Source organism: Schistocerca cancellata, unplaced genomic scaffold, assembly GCF_023864275.1.
Source record: "Schistocerca cancellata isolate TAMUIC-IGC-003103 unplaced genomic scaffold, iqSchCanc2.1 HiC_scaffold_732, whole genome shotgun sequence".
NCBI classification, from domain to species: Eukaryota; Metazoa; Arthropoda; class Insecta; order Orthoptera; family Acrididae; genus Schistocerca; species Schistocerca cancellata.
Genome location: NW_026046743.1, coordinates 4,262,085 through 4,268,662, shown reverse-complemented (window position 1 = coordinate 4,268,662; position 6,578 = coordinate 4,262,085). Strand labels below are relative to the sequence as shown.

The 6,578-nt window shown below is 42.0% G+C and overlaps 1 non-coding gene across 1 annotated transcript; it reads right to left on the bottom strand.

Moving 5' to 3' along the window:
• Positions 1-5,662: 5,662 nt before the first annotated feature.
• Positions 5,663-5,737, bottom strand: Trnas-cga (transfer RNA serine (anticodon CGA)). The gene has a single exon. It is a non-coding gene; the product is annotated as a tRNA-Ser (tRNA).
• Positions 5,738-6,578: the final 841 nt, after the last annotated feature.

Below are 6,578 nucleotides of genomic sequence, written 5' to 3'. Positions count from 1 at the left end.
TGTCTGGCATCAATTCTAACAATCACACAGAAAAATCGCCAAAAATGTAAACTGAAATATGTAGGCAAAAACTATTCGGGAAACAGACCTAGATAATAGTAGTCATGAGATGTGGAAACTGCTCTCAGTCTTATAGAAGACGTTTACAATAAGAGGTACCTGTAAGAAAATGCAAAACTGACAAACTATAAGATGGTAAAGTAGTGGAGTGTCATTATGTGGCAGCAAACACTGATTTTGAACAGAAAGAGAAAAGATGAAGATATCCAGAAGTCAGAATATAAAGTAATTAGATAAAAATACACTGATGATGGAAGAGTAACAGCAAACAACACATGAGAAGGAAGCTAACTTTCATTCGGAAGAAAAGAACATACAGATTTAAATTCTGTGGAGATATTAAAATGGGTCCCCGCAATAGTGCACGGTAACAATATGTTCCTAAACGCCACCCTCGAAACTGAGATTTTTTGGGGGGTTTATTTCGGGTGCTGCTAATCACAAAGAAAATGGGCCACGTATTCTGGATAGCCCTTAGCCTAGGAAAGGGCATACTGCAGCTTTACTACAGTACAGGTTCAAAATGTAACGACAGTATTACACACTACCTCCAACCCAGGAAAACTGAGCAAATCGGTTGGTTCTTTTATATTAGGTGTGGTATAGGGTGGGCCTTAGGCACCTTATAAAAGCAACATTTTTCCGAGGGCAGTTCCTGAGAAAATACCATAAAACTATGATTTTTTGGAGTGCCAAAACGACCAGTTGTGGGGATGATTATTTGTACAATTTTCATTCGTGGCAAATCGTCGAAATTATTATTATATGTCTTAAAATGCTGTTCTAAAGGAACGTTGAAAAATTTGCGGTATTGTTATCTGTTATCGAGATCCATACGTTCAAAGATATCGTATTTATCCAAGTAAAATATCGACGTAATATCCGGTCTGATAAGTAAACGTAGTTTTAAATGACGTAGTGAACACATGGAAAGGGTTCTGGAGTCATAGCAAGGTATCTGAGGTTACCAAACTACGTTTCCAGTCACCATTTCTTTTTCACCAATTTATCTTTATGATGCACTCTGTCTGTACACGCTGTTAAAAAGGGACTTTAGAACTTTTAAAAATCATATACATAGGTGACTCTGATGTCAATTTGTAGGGAAATTCATGAAGTTTTGTCTCACGTAGTTCGCTAGTGCCGAATCGCACCATAAGGAGCACTAGCGGGAGTTACGTTAAAGATGGCTGTCTTCGCTGGACCCGAGCATGTTAACTGTGTGTTGTGGTTTGAAGAATCGAGGTTGGCGACAACAGTTCAGCGTAACGTCAGTACCAAGTACGCTAAAGATACTCTTAGTACGCCTACAGTTTATGAGTGGCATAAATGTTTTGTAGAAACAGGGTGCTCGGTAAGACATGGGAAATCATCAGGTCGTCCAAGTACATCTGACGACGCCGTTGAGCGAGTGAGACAAGCTGGCCGGGATGGCCGAGCGGTTCTAGGCGCTACAGTATGGAACCGCGCGACAGCTACGGTCGCAGGTTCGAATCCTGCGTCAGGCGTGGATGTGTGTGATGTCCCTAGGTTAGTTAGGTTTTAGTAGTTCTAAGTTCTAGGGGACTGAAGACCACAGCAGTTAAGTCCCATAGTGCTCAGAGTCATTTTTTTGAGTGACACAACGTCAACAGCCCTACGAAAATGACCTGGCGTGCGTCTCGTAAACTGCAAATCCCACATATGGCTGTTTAGCGTATGTCGAGAAACTGTACAAATTGACCATCGCACAAGCAATAAAAGAACTTCTGTGTGGATATACTAAATCGATTACATGAGGATGAACATTTCTTGGACAAAACCATATTTTCTCACGAGTCGACTTTTCAGTTAAATGGCAAGGTTAACACACGTTACTGTAGGATTTTGGGCAGTTAAAATCCACATTAAACATTGAAACATATTCGTGATAGCCCTAAAGTGAACATTTTTTGTGCATTGAGCAAGAACAAAGTGTACGGCCCCCTTTTATTCCATGAGAGAACCATCAACGGGGTAGTGTACCTGGATAAGTTACAACAATTTTTAATACCACAGGTCGATGAGGATGACCAAGAACGAAATGTTTACTTCATGCAAGATGGTGCACCACCCCTCTAGCTGGTTGACGTCTTGGATTTTCTCAGTGAGTGCTTTCTTGGACAATGGATTTTCCGTGATGCGCCAATGGCATGGCCTCCACGTTCCCCACACCTAACACCACTCGATGTTTTTTATGTGGATTCATCAAGGATATCATGTTTGTACCTCCTGTGCCGGCTTCTCTACCTGAACTTAGAGCAAGAATTTACGCCGCCACTGAGCAAGTTACACCTGCGATGCTACAGCGAGTTTGGGAAGACATTGACTCCTGATGGGATGTGTGCACTACAACCAGCAAAAGTCACATACGACATCTTTAATTTAAGGTAAACTAACTTGACGTGTTTCCCTAGAAAATAACACTAAACCCAGCTCTATATCTTCTTTCAATAAATCAAAGGAATTTCTAAAGTTCCTTTCCGAAACATCCTGTACAATGGGCACTCCACGTCTGTGCTGGCTGTATTGACCTGCAAATTTTTCGTTGGTACCACCTGGCTTCGTAAGCACCGTAAAAAATTATTTTGTCAACAAACTTCATTGTACTTGAAAATCAAACACCGTAGTTTTTGGTATTCTATAGGTGTAGCCTAAAACTTTTGTGCATTTTTATGTGAAGTAATGTAAAGAAAACTCGCCTTGACCTATAGAATTAGTTTTATAGGCAGCATACCCTGCTGTAACAGGGAAAACAAGGGAACCAGCTGAGAAATGCTGTAGAGCACTAAAAAGCGGAATATGCTCCCATTTAAAAGACTCTGAGAAAAAAATAGGGAACTAGCTGTCTCATTCCTCCTCCCTCATCAAACATTTTTTCATGCGGCCAAACTTCCAGTTCTTTTTTTTCTGTGGTGAAAAAGAGTAGCAGAGAGACAGCGACGGTGGAAGAGAGAGTAGACATTGTCAGTGGGAGAAAAAACGGTGGCAGAAAGGGGCAGTGAAAGAAAAAAAGGATTGATGAAGATAATAGCAGTGGGAGCCAAAGAAGTGGAGATAGTGTTGGTCAGTGAGAGACAGCAGCAGTAAAAGAGACAGAGAGATGGAAAGAGACAGTAGCAGAGGGAGCAAAAGAGAGAGGAGACAGTGAAAATGAAATAGACAGATGAGTGAAGACAATAAATAGGCTTTAGGGTTCTGAACCCACAAGTGGGCGAACTTTAACACGACAAAATTTGCCCATTTTTCCCCATCACCTACACTCACTTGTCCAAGTTTCCCGGTCTAGTGGTCAAAACAACGAGCAAACCATCCCCAAGTACATGTGTGGAGAGGAGACACTGTTGGTTGATGAGTCAGACAGAAAGTTCTAAGCGAGAAAGAAAGAGACGGTGGTAATGGGACAAAGACAATGGCAGTGGGACAGAGAGACAGTGGAAGTGACGGGGAAGAAACCAGTGCTAAGGAAGAGTGAGAGAAAGAGATGCAGATGCTGACAGTTGGAGAGTCAGAAGGGAGTGTTAATGGGAGATAAAGGAGACAGTGGGAGAGAGACACATACAGCCAGCGGCAGTGAGAGGAAGATTCTGAGCATGAAGGCTTCTCTACAAAGAGAAACTGGATGAAAAGATATGGAATGTTATGTGTCAAAAGAGCGCAAATATGTTCTCATGCAGAAGTTTTCGGTGAGGAAAAGCGGAGTGTGGATTGGGGAAGCTGGTTCTCCACTTTCCTGTTTAAAGAGGAGCATATTCACCTTTTTTGTGCTGCGACAGGAGCATTTTTCTGCTGGTAAATTAATGTACGAGATCAAATGCACAATCTTAGAAACCAGAAGTAAATGTAAAGTGCTTACAATAAAATTTAATGGGCAGTAAAAGGATACTTGAAGTAAGTATCGATAACTCAACAGAAGGTGCAAGACTGGATAGTTGGCTAGCAAGAAACACCCAAGGCGGAAACCGTTTGGTCTGAGAAGAGGTAGGCAGCCTATTTTCAAAGAATGATGGCAATAAGGACATAAAGGAAGTTTAAATGACAATTCTGAAATGGCTTTCATTACATATCGCGTGCCCGAATAGAACCTAAAAGTGAATCGTAATAAGTATATAGAACAACAGTAATATGCATTTTACAAATTATATGGGAAACAAATCAAGAGAAAAACGATATGTCGATTACTTTATTTTGTATTATCTTTATCTGACAGCTAACTAGCATTAGTATAACAGAATTCTGTGGACATAATACATGAAGGTATAACCTAGTATTTCATTAATTTCAGTAAATAAAATAAGTACATGACAAATAAATTGACTTCATCTACTTCTGGAAATGGAAACTGTTCGCTAAAAACAAGGAAAATCAAACTATTGGAACCATCTGGAAACGCGTTTTCAAGAGTTCTGAACAATCCTTCGAGCAGTAGTTAACAATGTACTGTCAATATATGACCTTTATCCTACCTTGTGTTCAGTGAACGCATGCTGCTTTTCTTTTTAACTAATTACATGTTTCTCTTACCATAGTGGCAGGTGACTTCACTGTTAGAACGTCAGACGAGCAACATTTAATATTGACGACTTGAATTAAAAGCCTATTGGTGTTTTGGATGCTGTGAACTTGTGCTGAAGCTACACTTCCTATATCTTTTAGCACATCAAAACAAAAATGAGAATCACTCAGAGACATGATGATATGTAAAAGAGGTGGACGGAAAGAACATGACCATGTCTAATACGGAGTAGGAAAACAGTTGGCATTCAAAACAGCATCCAGTCGTCTCGTGATGGATAAATACAGGTTCCGCATTTTTTTCAAGGGACTCTTCCACCACTCTTCCAGCAAAATCGAAGCATGGTCAGATAACGCTGATCGACGTGGATAGCGTCCACGCATTCTTCTCTCCAAAGTAGAACACGAACGCTGAATAATACTTGAATCTTGTGACTGCTTGGTTAGTAGAGATGCGACAATTAATTCTAATGTTCAGATAACCAGTCCTGGGCGTGCGAGCTTTGCTAATAGGGACCCTGTCGCCTTAGAACACAGTATTGCCATTGGAAAACAAACATCATACCATGGAATGGACCTAATCACCTAAAGTGGTCTCACAGTCCTTGGTAGTAATGCAACCTTGCACAATAACCATGGGGTACATGGACCGCCACGATATCGCTGCTCAAATAATTATCAGACCCCGACATGTTTCTCTCTTGGGACTTAAACTCGGCTAGAAGTTGGAAACAAAGTGAAACAAATCTGGCCACATGACTTCCTTCAATTGCTCCATAGTCCATATTTTATGGCTTCGACACCACATTTTCCTGTGATTGGCATTGACATCACTAATGAATGGTTCTAGAATTTTAGCTCGCCCTATAATTCCCTGCTTATGGTGCTCTGTTCGCACTGTTTTGGTGCTGACAGGGTTCGCGAGTGCGACATTCAGCTCTGCAGTTGCATCTTCCATCGTCTTATTTTTCGGCACAATCCTATTCATTGATCGTCCGTCACAGTAACTCATCTTTCGTCCGTGTTATGACATAGCGGATGATGAAACTTCCTGGCAGATTAAAACTGTGTGCCCGACCGAGACTCGAACTCGGGACCATTGCCTTTCGAGGGCAAGTGCTCTACCATCTGAGCTACCGAAGCACGACTCACGCCCGGTACTCACAGCTTTACTTCTGCCAGTATCTCGTCTCCTACCTTCCAAACTTCCAGAAGTAAAGCTGTGAGTACCGGGCGTGAGTCGTGCTTCGGTAGCTCAGATGGTAGAGAACTTGCCCGCGAAAGGCAAAGGTCCCGAGTTCGAGTCTCGGTCGGGCACACAGTTTTAATCTGCCAGGAAGTTTCATATCAGTGCACACTCCGCTGCAGAGTTAAAATCTCATTCTGGATAGCGGATGATGTTTCCCGCTTTCCCTGTATGCGCAACAAACTTCAAAACGCTGCGTCTAGAAACACAACCACTTCGACATCCTAGGATACGGATGGACCGTCCATACGAACACTTTGGCAACGTCGAAGAAACTTAGCTCCGACACAACGCACTTACAACTACACAAAACGCTGTTTTTACGACGGCTAACAATTGCCACGTAAAGGGGCTTTTCACAAGTGCCTTTAGGTTCGAAATACTACACCGCAACCTGCAGGATTGGATAGTATCTGTATTTACGTTGAAGCATGCATTTCTTGCTGTGCACTGGAAGACAAAAGAAAAACATCGCATCATGAAGGGGTTATCCGAATGAGATGAAAATCGGTAGATGTGATGTACATGTACATAAAAACAAACAATTACAATTTCAGAGCCGGCCGGAGTGTCCTAGCGGTTCTAGGCGCTACAGTCTGGAACCGCGCGACCGCTACAGCCGCAGGTTCGAATCCTGCCTTGGGCATGGCTGTGTGTGATGTCCGTAGCATAGTTAGGTTTAAGTAGTTCTAAATTCTAGGGGACTAATGACCTCAGAAGTTAAGTCCCATAGTGCTCA